Below are 20,039 nucleotides of genomic sequence, written 5' to 3'. Positions count from 1 at the left end.
AGCCTATCACGGGTGACTTTGGGGGGGGGGGGAAAAAAAGCAAATAGCGTGCCCTTATTTTCACCGTAGTCTACGTAAATCTTTACGTAGACTAGACATGCCAAAATAAGGAATGCAAATGGCGGCGCTCCATGGGCGCCGCCATTTGCGTATGCGCTTTTTTTTTTTTCAAAGTCACCCGTGATAGGCTACGTGACGATTTATGTAGCCTATCATGGCTGACTTTGGAAATCTAGCCGTGATAGGCTACGTAAATCATTACGTAGCCTATCACGGGTGTTTTTTTTGTTTTTTTACTTTAGTTTTTTTTTTTGCAATGGCGGCGGCAGCCGGTCGGGAGACAGGCCGCCGCCCCTGCCGAACCGCCGCCGAACCGCCGCCAGGACCCGCCGCCGAGAGGGACATTCGCCAAAGGTAAGTCCCGTCCCGGGGGGGGGGCGGGGGGCTGGCGGAGAATTTCCCAACCAACTTCGGGGGGCCGAATGCGTCGGCGCTCGGCCTCCTGAAGATTCAGGGAGAAATTCTCCGCCATCCGTACTTATGTCTTCTTTGCCTCTGCAATCCCATAGGGGTGGCAGAGAATTCCGCCATGGATCTCGGTGAGGCCGAATGCCAGTGCATTCGGCCCCCTGAACTCCGTGGCGGAACGGCCTGCCCCCCCGCCCCCCTGCGGATCCCCCCTGGGACGAGACTTACCTGGGTCGGATCTTCCAGGAAGCGGCAGCTTCAGCGGCGGCGGTGGCGGCTGGTCTTCCAACCAGCCGCCACCGCTGCCATTTCCAGTCTTGTTAAAAAGAAAAAAAAAGACGTGATAGGCTATGTAAAGATTTACGTAGCCTATCATGGCTAGGTTAAAAAAAAACACACGACGTGATAGGCTACATAAATCTTTACGTAGCCTATTGTGGCTGGCTGGGTTTAAAGAAACAACAACAACCGCGTACACAAATGGCGGCGGCTACAGCCGCCATTTGCATTCCTTATTTTTGGCCGTCTTAGTCTACGTAAATATTTACGTAGACTATGATGGCGAAAATAAAGGGGAACGCTAATAGCATAGCAGGCGCTATTTGCGTCCCCTTTTGACTCACCGTTTTAGCCTACGTAAAGATTTACGTAGGCTAAAACGGCAAATCGTAAAAAACAAAACATGCAGTGTACGCAAATAGCGGCGCCTACGGCGGCCGCCATTTGCGTTCCCTATTTTTCGCCGACTTATCTTATGTAAATATTTACGTAAGATAAAACGGCGAAAAAAAGGGGAACGCAAATAGCTATAGCATAGTGGACGCTATTTGCGTTCCCCTTTGTTTTCGCCGCTTTATCTCACGTATATATTTACGTAAGATAAGTCGGCGAAAAATAGGGAATGCAAATGGCGGCCGCCGTAGCCGCCGCTATTTGCATACGCTGCGTTTTTTGGTGTTTTTTTGACGTTAGCCATGATAGGCTACGTAAATTCTTACGTAGCCTATCACGGTCCAAGGACGGCAATGGCTGCAGCAGCAGCCCTGCTGCAGCCGGCCAGGAGACCAGTCACCGGAGCCGCTGCTGCTGCCGGAAACAGCGCCGCCGGAACCACCGCATCCGCCCCAGGTAAGTGCTGTCGCGGGGGGGATTCCGCGGGGGGGGGCGGGGGGCAGGAGGCCATTCCGCCACGGATTCCGGGGGGCCGGATCCTTTAGAACTGGAATCTGTGGCGGAATTCTCCGCCATCCCTATTCGACACCCAGGACATCTTCTGCCCTCCTCCTTCGGTACTGAGGCACTCGACATCCTTAGCAATATGCCAAACCAGTCAGGACCATCAAGCCCGCCACCTCCTGTTCCACATCATGCCTCTGCTGTGGTTCTACAATCTACTCAATTGCAGGAGTCTGGGGAGGGCTACCAGTCCGACTCCTCCTCATACTCCTCGGTCCCTCCGTCTGTCTCATCACTGGACGATGTCATTGGGACACGAGATAGAGCTTCACCTTTGGAACACATGGGCCACTTCTCCAAACAAGTGCTGAGAGTGGTGCAATTGTTGGGCATCGGGGTGCAACAACCTCCCCAACAAATTCACGATCCAGTATTCGATGCTGTTGCGACAGACCTGTCAACACTGGTGGCCATTCCTTTTCTTCCAGCCCTGCTGAGTGCAGTCCAACAGACGTGGAAAGCACCTTCGTCCTTGACCCCGATGTCCAAGAGGCTGGAATCGATGTACAGGGTTCAAGAGATGGACGCATTTTTCCTCTTTTCACATCCGAAACCGAACTCCATAATTGTGGATCCTGCCCAAGGTCACTCGCAGAAAGCACATGCCTCGCCTGAGGATAAGGAGGGTCGCAAACTTGATATCATTGGACGTCGTCTCTACTCCTCAGTGGCATTGGGGCTTAGAATTTCCAACTACCAGGTGATGATGGCCAGGTATCAGCTATTTCTCTGGGAGAAAATGGACTCCCTCATCGCATACCTCCCTGGGGAGCAACGCAACTTAGCTAGAATGTTTCATGCCAAGGCATCCAAGCTTTTTTGTCAACAGATCAACACTGCCCGTCATCAAGCGGACTGCAGTGCTAAGAGCATGATGGGATCCTTTGCCCTAAGGCAGCATGCCTGGCTCTGCTCCGCGGGCCTAACTCCTGAAGCCCGCTTGCGGATAGAAAATCTATCCTTTGACGGCGGGGGTTTATTCAACGCCAACACAAATGACCAGATGGAGTCCATGCAGAAAGCCAGAACGACTGCTCATAAGATGGGCATGGGTCAAGCCCAGCAACAACAGTAGCAGCATGCAGCAGCGTCGCTGGTACCGACAACAGCCCTATCCACCTCGGCAATCTAGGGACTGGACACCCAGATTCCCACAGCAGCAGCACCAGCAGAGAAAAAGCTACTTCTTCCCCAGGTTCCAACAAAAGGCGAAGGGTGAGGAATTCTCTAAAGGTCGTCTTTGACTTCAACTCCATTCCCCTCCATACCAACAATTACAATCCACCTTTCGGAGACCTCCTGAGCCAATATTACCTGGTGTGGACAAGAGTGACGTTGGACAACTGGGCGCTAGCTATTGTCCATCATGGATACATAATAGAATTCAACACCCCCTGCCTCTGGGTCACTCCGCCTTCGGAGGCCTTCCACAAAGAAATTCAATCTCTCTTATGAAAGGGCGCCATTCAGCACGTTCATCCAAACGTCGGTACAGAGGGGTTCTTCTCCAGGTACTTCACAGTACCGGAATGGGACGGAGGCCTTTGGCCCATCCTCAACCTTTGCGACCTGAACACGTTTGTCACCCCCAAGAAGTTCAGGATGACAACTCTAGCCACAATTCTCCCACTCCTACGGAAGGACTCTTTGTTCGCCACAATCAATCTCAAAGAGGCGTATTTCCATGTAGCCATAGACCGCTCACACAGAAAGTTCCTCAGCTTTGCGATCGGAGTGGAACTGAGGGATGTTGGAGAATTTCGCCACGGATTCCAGGGAGGCCGAATGCCAGCGCATTCGGCCCCCCGGAATCCATGGTAGAACGAAGCCACCCACCCCACCACCCTGGGCCCAGAACGGAGCTTACCTTTGTTGGCTGTCCCGGTGCTCCTCAAATGGCCATGATAGGCTACATAAGTATTTACGTAGCCTATCTAGGGATGTACGAAACCCCCCTTACCTGGCTCCGCCGGGTTCTGCTGGGGGGGGGGAGGCACTCCGTCCCTCCCCCCGGAATCCTGGCTGGCTGGCTCCCCTCCAGGGGGATTCTGCGGAGCCGCCGGCTGGCTCCGCCAGCAGCCGGACCTCTGGCTGCTGGCTAGCAGGGACGCAAATGGTGGCGGCCGTAGCCGCCACCATTTGCGTTCCCTATTTTTGGTAGGGATGGCGGAGAATTTCTCCACGAATCTTCGGGAGGCCGAATGCCAACGCATTCGGCCCCCCGAAATTGGTGGGGAAATTCTCCGCCGGCCCCCCGCCCCCCCTGGGATGGGACTTACTGTGGCCGAATGTCCCTCTCGGCGGCGGGTCCCGGCGGCGGTTCGGCGGCGGTTCATGGGGGGCGGGGGCAGTGGCCAGTCTCCCGACCGGCTGTCAGATAGATAATTTTCGCGGCCGGGTAGATGGGGCGCTCCTACCCGGCCTGAATTTCGCCAGCGAGGGATGGGGCGCCTCCCCCCCCAGCCTGAATTTCGGCCGGGCGAGGCGGGGCACCTCCCCCCCTCTCCTGAACTTCGGGGGGAGAACCGAAGCGCCTCCCCCCCACCGCGAAGCAAGGTTCGAGAACAGGTAAGGGACTTTCGTCCATCCCTAATTTTTGGTTGTCTTAGTCTACGTAAATATTTACGTAGACTAAGACGGCGAAACTAAGGGGGAACGCTACACTATTTGCATTCCCCCTTAGTTTTGCCGTCTTAGTCTACGTAAATATTTACGTAGACTAAGACAACCAAAAATAGGGAACGCAAATGGCGGCGGCCGTAGCCGGCACCATTTGTGTACGTGTTGGTTTTTTTTAACCCAGACGTGATAGGCTATGTAAGTCTTTATGTAGCCTATCACGAATGGGGGGGGGAGACTGGAAATGGTGGTGGCAGTGGCGGTGGCGGCAGCAGCCGGTCGGAAGACCAGCCGCCTCCGCCGAAGCTGCCGCTGGAGCCACCGCTTTCCGGAACCTCTGCCCCAGGTAAGTCTCGTCACGAGGGGGATCAGTGGGGAGGGTTGGCAGGCCATTCTGCCACGGAGTTCGGGGGGCCGAATGCACTGGTATTCGGCCTCACCGAGATCCGTGGCAGAATTCTCTGACATCCCTAAGCCTATCACGTCTAACACAGGGACGCCATATGCGTCCCTGCGGAGGCCGTGATAGGCCACGTAAATATATAGGTAGCCTGTCACGGCAATAGACAGGAACGCAAATGGCGGCCGCTGTAGCCATTTGCGTCCCTGCCTATTGCCGTGATAGGCTACCTATATATTTACGTAGCCTATCACGGGAAAAGACAGGGACGTAAATGGCGGTGGCTACAGAGGCCATCATTTGCGTCCCTGCACAGCCCAGTGGCTGGATGTCCAGCTGTGGGTGGCCCCAGCCGGTGGCTCCGTGGAGTCACCAGACTCGCCACGGAGCAGAGCCAGCCAGGGAGAATTTTCGGGGGGAGGAACGGAGCACCTCACCCCCACCGTGAATGACCCTGGACGAAACGGTGAGTCAATTTCATTCATCCCTAGTGGAACTGTTCCAGTTCAATGTCTTGCTGTTTGGCCTCTCAACAGCCCCACACGTATTTACCAAGTGCATGGCTGTGGTCTGCACTTACCTCCGTCTTCAGGGAGTAGAAATCTACCTGTATCTAGATTGGCTACTGGTGGCCTCCTCCCGAGGAGCTCTATTGTGTGATATCGTGATTGTCTTGGATCTTCTTCGGACATTGAGACTACGAATCAACAAGGAAAGGTCCCACTTGACCCCTACTCGAACTGTTCAATTTATAGGGGCCGTCCTTGATTCCAAATCGGGCCAGGTGTACCTCCCGACGACTTGTGTCACAACCCTCGTTGTGCAAGCCATGTCGATATTCTCTGCCCGCCGTGCCAGGGCACACAATGTTCAGTGCCTCCTTGGCCACATGGCAGCCATGGTATCGGTCGTGGAATGGGCTCGGTTACAAATGAGACCACTTCAACACTGGTTCATCCAGAGCTTCAGTTTGACCCACAACCCTCTCTTTGTCACACTTTCAGTACCAGAGGACGTTGCTCTCAGCCTGGACTGGTGGATGGACTCCAGGCATCTGACCCAAGGGATGCTATTCCTTCCCACTCCATCCAGGGTTCTCACCACAGATGCCTCCCTCCTAGGTTGGGGAGTGCATTGCAGCCCCCTTCAAGCACAAGGTCTCTGGTCCTCCAAGGAAACACTGTCCCATATCAGTTTCTTGGAGCGGTTGGCGGTTTGGAAAGCTCTCTGCGCCTTTGAACCATGCCTCCAACATCGGCACATCCAGGTCCTCACAAATAGTACCACAGTTCTCTGGTACATAAACAAACAAGTCGGAACACACTCTTCCCGGCTCCTTTCTCTCACTCTACACTTTTACAACTGGATCATTGCTAAGGCCATTCGCCTGACCGCTCTACACATTGCAGGATGGGACAACCTGTTAGCTGACTCCCTCAGCCGCTTTCTCTGGTGCTCTCACGAATGGCAGCTGGCCAGGACAGTCCTATAGCTAATTTCCATCCAGTGGGGCTAACCACAGATCGACCTCTTTGTGACTCCAGAGAATATGGCTTGTGGACAGTTCTGCTCCAGGGCCAGCATTGGACAAGGATTGCTAGGCAGTGCCTTCTTCCTGGAATGGAAGGAGCACCTGTTCTACCTTTTCCCTCCATTCCCACTCCTCATGAGGGTGATCTCCAAAATCAGACAGGATGTCATGAACTGCATCCCGATTGCCCCTTGGTGGCCCAGACAACCCTGGTTTACAATGCTGTTGAACCTAGCGCATGGACGCTTCCTCCTGCTACTGTGGATAGACAACTTGATTCCCAGGACTGGGGCAGGATCCTTCACCCCAGTCTCCACACTCTGAACCTCACGGTGTGGAAGATCCAAACACCCAGCACATTCCCCCACTGATTCCACCGACAGTGCAGGCTGTACTTGATGCAGCGAGGAAGCCACCCACGCGCCGCTCATGCTTTGCAAAGTGGGCTTCATTCGTTCGGTTCGTGACCAACAACAACTGTAACCCTAATGACCGTTGTCTAGTGGACACATTGTTTTTCCTCCAACATCTTTTCAGCAAAGGCCTGAAGTCTCCACCCTCCATCAGGGCGTATGCTTCAGCGATTTCTGCTACAAGGGGCAACACTGATGGGTGCTCCATATTCCACCACCCATTATGCAAGCAATTTCTGCGAGGACTCAGAAACTTGGCTCCTCCAGTGAGACACTTCATTCCTCAGTGGGACCTAACCCTGGTGCTTAACACCCTCATGTTGGTACCGTTTGAACTGCTGGCTGCCATGGACTTGAGGCTGCTCTCTTGGAAGGTCGCCTTCCTGATAGCCATTATGACATCGAGGAGAGTGAGCGAACTCTCCACGTTGTGAATAGACTCATGTTACACTGTATTTCATAAGGAAAAGGTGGTCTTGCAGCCAGACTTAGCATTCCTCCCGAAGGTGGTCACGGACTTCCATCTTAATCACCCAGTCGTGTTCCCTGCCTTCTTTCCATCCCCAACTTCTGATTTGGACCAACGGCTACACACTCTAGATGTCCAGAGAGCACTGGCCTTCTATAAGTCATGGATGGAGCCTTTCCGCAACTCCCAACGGCTCTTCCTATGCTATGGGGGACCCAATAAAGGCTCTCCAGTCTCATCTCAGATCGTACACACCGTTCGGCTGGCGTACAAGGTCGCCAGGAAACCCCTACTGACATGAATCCAAGCGTGCTCGACACGGGGAGTGTCGACTTCCACTACCTTTGCAAGAGGGGTTCCTATCCTAGACTTGTGTAAGGCGGCCACCTGGTCTAAGCCTTCTACCTTTATTAAGCACTACAGACTGGACGTCTGAGCTCGAGCGGACTGTGCCTTTGGCAGGGCAGTGCTTTCGTTCTGGTACTACACTGAGACACCGACCCACCTCCGGTAAGTTAGCTTGTTACTCGCCCATATGTGTGATGCACAAAGACCACGAAGAAGAAAGTCAGGTTGCTTACCTGTAACTGTAGTTCTTCGAGTGGTCATCTGTGCATTCACACAACCCCCCCCCCCGTCCCCACTTCGGTGTCAACTGGGCTGTTGGTACTGGGGTGTTCTTCTCCTCAGTCTGGGACTACTTACGATCTCAAGGAACTGAGGGGAAGGTGGGAACCCACGCTATATATGCCAGGGACGGTGGGGGAGGGGTTCCCGCCAAAAAACTATGCAGCTTGGAAGTTTCCTGAACGAGTCTCCGCGCAGGCGCAGAGCCCATATGTGTGAATGCACAGATGACCACTCGAAGAACTACAGTTACAGGTAAGCAACCTGACTATCTCTAATTATGTACAGGTGGTGGTATTCCCCTACTAGAATATCTAAGGTCTTCCCAGTGGTAACAAACATTTTGCTGGAGGTTTAGGAACAGAAGGGGGACTTTTTTTCACACGTGATGGCATTGTAATCTGGTTAAGGTTTATTGGAAGGAGATTATTTGTGGTTTAAGAGAAATTACAGGATATGAGTTACACTTAACCTCAGTAACTATACTACCGGGGGATATTAAAGATTAGATCCCCAGAGATTTTGTTGTAACGGTGAGCTATATGTTAAATGGCTGCAAGGATTATGTTGGCAAAGGCCTGGCAAACAACTTGCCTACCGTCAATTGAACGATGGAAAAAGAAGGTCTGGGCTACTATGTTGATGAATAAGATAACAAGATATAAACTGTTATGGGATGGTAGGCTGAACTCTGTACAGAGGTTTTTTGTGTGTGTTTTTAAGAACTGGACCCCGTTTAGTAATTGGAATAGGCACAGACCAGGCGATCTTGTGACTAGTTGAATATGTGTTTATCTTGATGTATCTAATATTAATAAAGAGGATTATATTTAGGCATTTATAGAAATAGAAAAAAACTAATTGAGGAGGCGCAATAGTCTTGGTGATTACTCTTTTGTCATGCCAAAAAGATTGTGAAACGGGTCAAACAGTGTTTAAGGTAGGTGTTGTTAGGGCTGTTTTTCTCCCCAGTTAACATATGTGCGTTAATAACATATTTTGCATTTTCCAGGGATGAATCCTGGTGTTGCGTAAAGGTGGTGGTGGTGTGCTGGTTTATGTTAAATCTTGGGTGTGTTCAGCTCTGATTTTTGAGAGCCTTCAGGGAACAAAATTGGTCATCACTGAGTTGGATCAAATTCAAAAGGCATTTCTGGGCTGTGGTTGGAATTAATAATATAGATGATAAAGTAATAATAAAAAAGGGATCATCCAACAATAGGATGAAATTTTGTGTCCTCCACCCCACTGAGCAAATCCATATAGCTGCAGAATTGCTTAATGAGTTTTGTTGAATTTCTTTTTAATTTAAATTTAATCCCTGACCCATGGCATAGGAGGGCCAAGATAAATAACTTGTAAAAAGTAGTGCTTAGTTTTGACTGTCTAGAGGAACAAGTTGACTGATGCGATCATTCTGCAGAGATTCCAGTTACAGATTTTACAGATGATGATTTTAAAAACTCCAGAATCTTTCCCTTGATGCTCCAATATAATCGAAAAAAGTAATATTGTACTATTATCCCACAGATCCAAGCTTTGATGGAGGTCTTTAGGTGCAAAAAAGAAATCTAGAAAGCAGCCAAAAAAACAAACAAACCCCACCCAACCAACCTACATGTAAGAATAATAGGTGAATTCAGTTACCTCGGATTGTCTGCATAAATGTAAATGCAGGATATGAGGAAGATACAGGATTTATAGATACAACATATTATAGTTCCTTGGAATATGTATTTATGGAGTGGACAGGACATCATTCTTGATGTATGCCTAAGTGGTGCCCAGCAACTGAAGCAAGATGTAATAATTGTTGAGATAGGGACCACAACACTATCAAATTCAACATACCTGTGAATGGAATAATGCCCAGAAAATCCAGTGCAGTTGTATTTATTTTTTTAAATGGGAAATTTCTTAAAAATAAAAATAGAGGATTAGGCCTCATTCTCTTGCAGTAATAACTAAAAGGCAACTGAAGCAGAACAAATTTGCTCCCTTCGGATGTATTGGTGGAGAGATGAAGGCAAGCTATTAGAAAAGGTATTGGGGCCTCCACAAATCAGTTGAATGAGTATGATATGGTTAGTGTACTCCTATACTATTCCTTTTAGAATTTTATCATGTTAGGTTACGTGAGTTATAAAAACAGGAAAGATGTACTCTTTGGTATGCAAGTATGCAAGCATTTTAATTACACAAAGCCTTTTTCATCAGTCACAGTGGAAAGGGAGCCCCGTTTTTAGTATAAAGAGCAAATTTTTTCTTAAGGTAGTAAGTTTTGTGAGTAGGTCATTAATTTAACTTCACAGGGTTCACAGCTGACATTTAGTGATCTTTCCATTCAGCCCAATTAAGAGATTTGGCCACATTTGTACATCATGCTAACAATGGTTTAGTGCAATGTGCACAAGCAGGGCTGCGCCACAGTGAGCCTCAGGTTGCATGTTGTCCCCTCTCCTCTCTTCCTTCTGCGCAGTGAGGCGAAACAATTTAGAAGCTTTTACTTTTGCTTAACTGTGGTTTGTGTCATCTGGCATGATATAAAGTGGTTAACACTATGTGTAGATTATAGTTTCAAACAAGCCAGCTTCAAATAGTGGTTTCTGAAGCTGGCTAGTTGGAATTAACCATAGTTTGTGTTAACCACAGTTCCTGGTTCAAATGACATGTGAAGCTACGGTTAACAAAAGGAGGAAGCGAAAGCTTCTGAACTCTTCTTCCTCCTCAGCCACAAGGGATGAAGAGAGGGGAGTGGGGAGTGCAGGAGCCCAAAGCTCACTGTAGCTTGTGCATCTCATGCAAAACCATGGTTTAGTGTGATATGCAAATGTGACATTTGTGTGTCTTAAGAGTTTGCAGATTCCTACTCAACAAAAGTCAGCATCTTTCCCAATTTTGTGAGGGTGTTATAATCTAGAGGTTAGGAGAACACATTGCTGGTAGCAGAGGACATGTTCAAAAAACAATGACAGGGTTTGGATGACACAGTGCGGCTCAATGAGCCATGGCGCCCATGGCCACCATGTTGCACATCCAACCCCTACCTGGAGGGTGTTGTGTCGTGCAACTGAGCAAGCACGGGTTATGTGAGGGCTAAACAACCCTTGCATAACCCTAAAATAGACCCTAAAACAGACAACCCTCGAATAACCCACACTCGCCGAGTTTGCATGTCAGAACAATCCCCAAGTGGGGATTGCATATCCAAAACGTTGGCTTCGTGCACCCTGCACACACCACAGCCTCGCCGTGGGTTAAATAATCCATGGCAAGTTGTCATGTTGTGTGACCATCACATTTCTGGGCATCTCAAGAAGGAAGCTCAGACCCTTTTAGTAAGCAATGATGGTTGTAGTAGTGGACTGGTGCTTGTATTACCACTTCCTCCATTAATTCAACAAAACTAGCCTCCAAGTGAATTTATCTATTTGCTTAGACTAGGAATTGACAGCAAAAGTTTTAGGATTGCAGAAACAAAGCTCAGTTGCAGGTTTTGTGGCGAACAAAAGCCTTTTAACTGTTGTTAGGGAACGCACCAGGAGATGAAGTCTTTAACACGAGGTTTAAAAACAGTCGGCTAAGCCTGTTTCACGCTTAATTGATTGGGTGGGGAAGGGGGGATTGCAGCAGGCTTCATCTAGTGCCTACAGATTTTTTTAGGCTTTTGAGTTTTTACCCTCATGGGTCAAGGCTTGTACTGCATGGAACGTCCTCACCATTTCTAACGATGCGCCAAGTCAGTTTCTTACAAGTGCATCAGGCTTTTAGGGATCTACTGATGGAAAGGGAACAGATTGGCATGGTCTGTCTTGGTTCTGTCCTTGGAAAAGATTTTTTGGTTCTTGAGGGTGAGACTGAGACCAATGAGGATGACATCTCTGGAGTAATCTGTCTAGGATGATTGGTTGAAACTATGATACAAAAGGCCAGCATGACTGTGTGTGGTGGTCTTTGTCTACTTTGTTTTTCAAGTGGTCTGGTTTGGGATGCTTCTATTTATAATTATTAGGATTTTTACCTTGCCTTTCCATTCCAATAAGGAGTGCTCAAGGCAGCTTACAATTCTAAAGAGGAGTAGATTAAAAAATCATAACAGTTAACGAAATGAAGCAGCAGAGCAAATCAGAACACAAAAGGGGGAAGCGAAATGCTTGCCGAAACAAAGAGGGCTTTAACTGGTGAAGGAAAGCCATCAAGGAAAAAGCACAGCAAGTCTCTCAGGGCAAGGAACTTGGGTGCTGCCACAGAGAAGGCCCTTTTCCTTGTTCCCACTAACCACACCTCAGCTGGTGGTCAGGGACACAGCAGGGCCTCTCCAGCTGAATGCAGGGGACAGGCAGGTCCATACAGGAGGAGGCAGTTGTCAGGGTATCCTGGTGTTAAGCTTCTGAAGTTTTAGCAAGCCTTGTATGTGTACTTACAAGCATATATTTTTTCAGTCATAGGGGCTAGAAGCTTATTTTTAATGAAAGCTCATCATCAGGAAATTGAATTCTGTGTCCATTACCAGATTGCCCACTTTTTCTGCACTACGTTGGAATTGTAGGATGCACACCTCTGGACAACACTTCCATTTCTTTCCAGCACTTCCATTTCATTCCTTGGAGTGCAACCACAGCAACATCCACAGCTCCTAGCTGGTATTGCAGTGCAAAGATGCAGGAAATGTTGGAGAACACGTCAGGTAGCTTCTCCCTGTGGTGTCCTTATGTGTAACCTGAGTGGCCTGCTGTGCAGGACTATCAAGCTGTGTATTCGTTTATCAGGCCAAGGCCAATGTTGGCTGGAGCACCCCTTATGCCTGGCCTGCGAGGATTGGGAACATGTTCGATCCCTGAAATCAGTGCCATCTGGAAATGCCACAGGTCCCATAGTTTTACTTATAACATGGTTAGCAGATGTAATGGTTAAACTGGAATTTGGTCCTACGTCACTGGGCTAATTGGGACACTTACCTTTTTCTTCTCCAGAATTCAGTAATTGATGCTGGGCCCCCGAAGAGGAGAGTGACTTTGACAGCTGCCCATTGAAGATAGATGTACATCTTCACTGAAGTTCTAATATTCTTTTGCTCGGTGTACGTGATTTACAGACGAGTCTGATTTTTCGTTTCCCCACGAGTTATCTTCCACCTCTGGAAAGGTAGAGGTAAGTTGTTTTTCCCAAACTATTTCTTTTCTCCTTCCTTCTCCTCTCCCCGACTTATTTTTTAAAAATTATTATTATAACAATTACTTACACTTGCCAGAAATGCCGTGTACAGAGGAATCTCTTCATGTGGAACTAATAGCTGGAACTGCCCCAAACAGGGAATCCTTCTTTTCCTTCTCTGCTCTGCATTCTGTGGGTTTGTTTTCAGTGTATTACTGATCACAGAACCACATTATGCTGCAATTGCAGTTACCAAACCATACAAAGTGCATCGCAACAAAACATACTGCTGGATTTGATGGGTGTAGAAAGCAGGACTGTTTCCTTGCCCCAACTGCAGCGCAAATTGCCACCTGGCATTGGGCTGGGGAGGCTGAGGTTACTTACTGAGGATGCATCAATAATTAGAGCTTTTGTTAAGGTGTAACCAGAGAATGGCCCTGATGGAAACTGAGCATTTCACAGTAGGAAAATCTACCTTTTTCCTTCCCGTCCTGGCAGCTAATCTTCCACATCATAGTACAAACTCTGGTTTACCAGGGGCACCATTCCAGAAGGATAGGGTGTGGAGTGCATTCCCCCTAGTGTTTCAAATCATATTTGATGATGACCTATATATCTATGAAATTGCAGGCTCTCCCCTCCCCTTACAAGTTATTGTTCAGTCGTTCAGTCATGTCCGACTCTCCGTGACCCCATGGGCCATAGCACGACAGGCCTTCCTGTCCTCCGCTCTCTCCCGGAGTGTGCTCAAGTTCATATTCATTGCATCGGTGATGCTACCGAGCCATCTCATCCTCTGCCGTCCCCTTCTCCTTTTGCGCTCAATCTTTCCCAGCATTAGGGACTGTCCCAGTGAGTTTTCTCTTCGCATTAGGTGGCCAAAATATTTGAGCTTCAGCTTCAGTATCTGTCCTTCCAATGAGCACTCAGGGTTGATTTCCTTTAGGATGGACTGATTTGACCTCCTTGCAGTCCAGGGGACTCGTAAGAGTCTTCTCCAGCACCACAGTTCCAAAGCATCAATTATTCGGCGCTCAGCCTTCCTTATAGTCCAGCTCTCACAGCCATACGTTACTACTGGGAAAACCATAGCTTTGATTAGACGGACCTTTGTGGGCAAGGTGATGTCTCTGCTTCTTACTGTGCTGTCTAGGTTTGCCATAGCTTTCCTCCCAAGGAGCAAGCGCCTTTTAATTTCATGGCTACAGTCACCGTCTGCGGTGATCTTGGAGCCCAAGAAAGTAAAACCTGTCACTGCTTCCATTTCTTCCACTTCTACATGCCAGGAAGTGATGGGGCCAGATGCCATGATCTGAGTTTTGTTAATGTTGAGTTTCAAACCAGCTTTTGCACTCTCCTCTTTCACCCTCAACAACAGGCTTTTTAGTTCCTCTTCGCTTTCTGCCATTAGGGTGGTATCATCTGCGTATCTGAGGTTGTTGATAATTCTCCCGGCAATCTTAATTCCGACCTGTGATTCATCCAACCCGGCGTTTCTCATGATGTACTCTGCATAGAAATTAAATAAGCAGGGCGACAATATCCAGCCTTGTCATACTCCTTTCCCAATTTTGAACCAATTGGTTGTTCCATGTCCTGTTCTTACTGTTGCTTCTTGACCCTCGTACAGGTTTCTTAGGAGACAGGTAAGGTGGTCTGGTAACTCCCATCTCTTTAAGAATTTGCCACAGTTTGTTGTGATCCACACAATCAAAGCCTTTAGTGTAGTCAGTGAAGCAGAAATAGACGTTTTTCTGGAATTCTCTTGCGTTCTCCATGATCCAGCGAATGTTGGCGATTTGATCTCAAGTGCCTCTGCCTCTTTGAAACCCCGCTTGTACTTCCGGTAGTTCTCGGTTCACATGCTGCTGAAGCCTAGCTTGTAGGATTTTGAGCATCACCTTGCTGGCATGTGAAATGAGCGCAGTTGTGTGGTAGTTTGAACACTCTTTGGCATTGCCCTTCTTTGGAATTGGAATGTAAACTGACCTTTTCCAGTCTTGTGGCCACTGTTGAGTGTTCCAAATGTGTTGGCATATTGAGTGCAGCACTTTAACAGCATCGTCTTTTAGGATCTTAAATAGCTCAGCTGGCATAGTCATCTCCGCTAGCTTTGTTGTTAGTAATGCTTCCCAAGGCCCACTTGACTTCACTCTCGAGGATGTCCGGCTCAAGTTCAGTGACCACACTCTCATGGCTATCAGGGACATTCAGATCTTTCCTGTATAGCTCTTCTGTGTATTCTTGCCACCTCTTCTTAATCTCATCTGCTTCTGTTAGGTCCCTGCCTTCTTTGTCCTTTATCATGCCCGTCTTTGCACATAACGTTGCCTTGAGATCTCCGATTTTCTTGAAAAGATCTCTAGTCTTTCCCATTCTATTGTTTTCCTCCATTTCTTTGCATTGTTCATTTAAGAAGGCCTTCTTGTCTCTCCTTGCTATTCTCTGGAACTCTGCATTCAGTTGGGTATATCCTCCCCTTTCTCCCTTGCTTTTCGCTTCCCTTCTTTCGTGAGCTACTTGTAAAGCCTCATCAGACAGCCACTTGGCTTTCTTGCATTTCTTTTTCTTTGGGATGGATTTCGTTGCTTCCTCCTGAACAGTGTGACAGACCTCCGTCCATAGTTCCTCAGGCACTCTGTCTATCAGGTCTAATCCCTGAAATCTATTCCTCACCTCCACTGTATATTCACAAGGGATATGATTTAGGTCATACCTGAATGGTTTAGTGGTTTTCCCTACGTTCTTCAATTTAAGCTGGAATTTTGCAAGAAGCAGCTCATGATCTGAGCCACAGTCAGCTCCAGGTCTTGTTTTTACTGACTGTATGGAACTTCTCCATCTTTGGCTGCAAAGTACATAATCAATCTGATTTCGATACTGACCATCTGGTGATGTCCATGTGTAGAGTCGTCCTTGTGCTGTTGGAAAAGGGTGTTTGCTATGATCAGTGTGTTCTCGGCAAAATTCTATTAGCCTTTGTCCTGCTTCATTTTGTACACCAAGGCTATGCTTGCCTGTTACCCTGGTGATTTCTTGACTTCCTACTTTAGCATTCCAATCCCCTATGATGAAGAGGACATCTTTTCTTGGTGTTAGTTCTAGAAGGTGTTGTAGGTCTTCATAGAACCGATCAACCTCAGCTTCTTCGTCCTCAGTGGTTGGGGCATAGACTTGAATTACTGTGATGTTAAATGGTTTGCCTTGGATTCATACTGAGATCATTCTATCGTTTTTGAGATTGTACCCCAGTACTGCTTTTCCCACCCTTTTGTTGACTATGAGTGCTACTCCATTTCGTCTAAGGGATTCTTGCCCACAGTAGTAGATATGATGGTCACCTGAATTAAATTCGCCCAGGCCTGTCCATTTTAGTTCGCTGATTCCCAAGATGTCGATGTTCAATCTTGCCATCTCATGTTTGACCACCTCCAGCTTACCTTGATTCATTGATCTGACATTCCAGGTTCCTAAACAATATTGTTCTTTACAGCATCGGGCTTTCTTTTCACCACCAGACATATCCACAGCTGAGTGTCCTTTCGGCTTTGGCCCAGCTGCTTCACTCTTTCTGGCGCTACTTGGAAATTCCCTCTGCTCTTCTCCAGTAGTATATTGAACACCTTCCGACCTGAGGGGCTCATCTTCCGGCATCATATCTTTTAGCCTTGTGATACGTTCCATGGGGTTTTCTTGGCAGGAATAATGGAGTGGGTTGCCATTTCCTTCTCCAGTGGACCACATTTTGTCAGAACTCTTCACCATGACCTGTCCGTCTTGGGTGGCCCTGCACGGCATAGCTTTTGGCTTCACTGAGTTACGCAAGCCCCTTCACCACAACAAGGCAGTGATCCATGAAGGGGCCCCTTACAAGTATGACTTGCAAATTTTCTGGAGAGCTGATGATGTCAAAGATTCAAAATGAAAAGACAATTAAAATTCACATCTGATTCATTCTATAATTGGAATCTTTTGGAAAAGCTGATTTGAAGGTATTTAAACTCTGGAGTTAGCAACTCCCATAATGTGTATATCAGTTAAGGGCAGATGTACACTGAAGGCTGATGGTTTTTTGTTCTCATTGAATATTTCACACACCACCCCCAACAGTATAGTATAGTTCTTTGAGGGTGCAACGCCGTCAGTTAGAAACCTTGCAGAACTGCAAAATTTACGAAACAAAAAAGCGAAACCATTTCACTTTATATGGACATACCCTACATTAGAGGTGTTAAACTGAAAGAAGCTGAACAATCATATTCCCTACCCAGCAGGGGCCACACTCAGACATTTTCATGAAAAAAAAGTCAATTCTATCAACATTTGACGTATCAATTAGTTGCTCAAATTGGAAACAATAGAAAAGGTATCTGCAGCTTCAGCAAGCTGTCTTCTTAAATATTCATAGCATGAATAGGATTACAGTCTGGTTGAGCTTAAAGGTTTAGCATTACAAAAATGGCCTATGATGAGTTTTGGCTTTGTGTAGCTGCCCCCTGCCCCATTTACGTGCAGTAAGAGTTAGAAAGCTTTTATTTTTGGTTTTGAATAAACTGTTTCCTGTTATTATTCTGTGGTTTATTCTAACTGTGATTAGTTCAAACAAACCAAGATCAAACCGTGGTTTCAGATCCTGGTTTGTTAACTAATCATAGGTAGACCAAACCACAGCTTCCTGAGTCCATATATAAAGGGAAACTGTAGCTTATTCAAAAGTGAACATTGACATTTTCAATCCCTTCCCCTCAGATGGAAAGTGTAGAGAGGCTGTAGCTTACTGCAGCTCATTGTCATAATGTTAAATTAGTCAACGTGGCGCTGTGGCAAATAATAGCAGGTATCAACGAGTCAGCCCCTTTGCCTCTTAAGGCCATCCGCTTCCTATCTCTGATGATGTCTCAGCATTTTAGCAGAGCATGATTAGGCTGCTGTAGGCTGCATGTGGGATTTGATAAGGCTCCTTGGGCCCTGTGTTTGGCACCCCTGCCATGGTTCACCATACTGAAAAACTTTATACTGAAAAACTGAAATACTGTATACTGAAAAACCACTTCAGTATAAAAGCGGTGTACAAATGAAATAGTATTCCAAAAAATCATGATAGTAAAAACAAGATTAAAAAAACATAACAATTCATAACAAATACAATATCCCATCTGGTGGTAGTGTATGTTGACAATATCATGGGTCCAGAAATCCCTGTTGAAACAAATACATTTTCAGCATATGACAAAATAGTAATATTGTTGACCATGCCTTATGTCCAAGGGGAGGCTGTTCCAGAGAATAGGTTCTCTCACTGTGAAAGCCCTTTTCTGGGTGGTTGCCTGATAAATAGCTGATGGCTGAGGCACCACTAAGGGTACCTAACTGTAACTTCATTGAAAACGTTGCCAGATGCAGAAATGAAACAAAACAAAAGGCTTTTGATTAACCAGAGCAGTTAATCATAGATACCATATCACAGGTTCTGTTGGAAGAGACCCAAGCTAACATACATTAACATTACTTAACCACAGTGTATTGCTACCACTTTTGTGGGTGCCCTTGTAATAGGTTTTGGAACAGGTAGAAAAAAGATCCGATCTGGGGCAAGGGGCAAAGCAGGATCATATATGGAGTAAGGACTAAAGGCTCAGCATGTTTAGTCCAGGATGAGAAGTTCAGCTGAAATCCATTGACCAAAAGCAACAAATGGAGTGTAAGGAATCCAGGTTAATTGAACCCAGAAAGAGCTTATTGGGCAGGTAAAGTACTGGAACTGGATCTACAAACAGAGGTGCTCCGATTAAGGCCATATTTGCTCCCTCTCTATTCTGCAAGCCATAGCTTGTATTGGGGCACATCAAGCCTGTGGAATCTATACGTTTGTGGATGCTTTCTCCCTTTAATCCTAGTATCACTAGTGCTGTTGAGAATTTATTATGTATTTATTTAAGGTATTTTTGTATCCCATTCCTCAGCCAAAATAGGTTCCCAAAGCAGCTTATAATCAATCAGCAAAAAGACAGTCCCTGCCTGCAGGCTAAAAAGACACGACACAAGAGGAAAAAGGGGAGCAGAAAAAATTAAGTAGACCAGCAGCAAGGCTGGTGGAATATGGCCCTACATCCGTTCTCATCTGCCCAGGTGGGGGGCAATCCAGCTGGAGCAAGCTGTGGTGTTTCCTTTGCCTGCTCCTGCCTCCCTTGCAGGGTCGTTGATGTCAGTTAGCCCTATGGGGACAGTGGCTGGGGGAATCCAAATGGAGCAGGCCCTGATGTTCCTTTTGAAACTATGGGAGGAGACATGGGCTTGGTATTAGTGCAGTGTTGCCTCGTGCCAAACTGAACCAGTAAATCTCTCCACCGGCAGTTGCCAATTTCTATGAGACCACTTCTTCACCTTTCTTTTCCCCTCCCATTTTTGCAACTGCACATCTAATGAACAATGCCATCTATGCAATGCTCACTCTGGCATTCTCCATTTTTATTGTTTTATATTGGCTTTGTTGCAGTTTTCTGTAAAAAACAAAAAAAAATGTATTTTTTTCCTTATTGAGAACCACCCTGGGATATGTATCATGAAAGGCAGAATGCCTAAATAAGTAAACAATTTAAAATGCAAAATAACATTTAAAGCAAAGCTTTAATAGGAGCCTGACAGAATAAGCATTCCTGTTTTAAACAGGAATCTTCAGAAAGCATTTGAGGGTACTCTTTTAGTGCTGTCCAGGATCTGACCCTGACTGCACAGCACTGTGTGTGTAACTGACTTTCAGAAATCTGAGTGCAGAAACAGTTTAGGGTGGGGACAGAGTATATGAGAGAGGGGAGATGGTGAAACTGGGTCACCCCATTTCCTTATATTGTGTGTTCCTCTTTGAGCTTTGAGCAGGTATGGGTTACACTGGAGCTGCAGCACACGATCACACTTAGTCATATGTTGGGTGCCTCAGATTGGAGAGAGGATGCAAGAGAAATGTTTGTCACTTTATTATCTACAATGTGAGAACAGAATAAATTGTTGGAAGGTTTTGTTTAGACAGCGTTAAGATGTGTTGTAAGGTAGCTAACAAGACACTTTCTTCTTGGAACAGTATGCAGCTCAGGTGTGAGAATAGTTTGGTTAGCATTGAAA

At 47.0% G+C, this 20,039-nt stretch overlaps 1 protein-coding gene across 15 annotated transcripts in view; it reads left to right on the top strand.

The window, feature by feature from the left end:
* NCOA1 (nuclear receptor coactivator 1) overlaps nucleotides 1–20,039 on the top strand; it is a 406,595-nt gene that overhangs the window by 110,843 nt on the left and 275,713 nt on the right. For 8 of the 15 annotated variants that reach the window (XM_084829480.1, XM_084829489.1, XM_084829474.1 and 5 more), the window contains 2 exons: nucleotides 12,737–12,914; nucleotides 16,439–16,912. The gene's annotated coding sequence lies outside the window, so the exon portion shown is untranslated. Of the gene's footprint in view, nucleotides 1–5,339; nucleotides 7,647–12,736; nucleotides 12,915–16,438; nucleotides 16,913–20,039 lie in introns of those variants that run through there. The other 7 variants (XM_084829475.1, XM_084829481.1, XM_084829477.1 and 4 more) reach the window with 2 other exon arrangements.

The sequence above is a fragment of the Heloderma suspectum genome, chromosome 1 (assembly GCF_057233095.1).
Source record: "Heloderma suspectum isolate Gila_16-S chromosome 1, 16-S_ref, whole genome shotgun sequence".
Classification (NCBI taxonomy): domain Eukaryota; kingdom Metazoa; phylum Chordata; class Lepidosauria; order Squamata; family Helodermatidae; genus Heloderma; species Heloderma suspectum.
The sequence above is the reverse complement of the archived record's forward strand: the minus strand, read 5'-3'. Positions and strand labels throughout refer to the sequence as shown.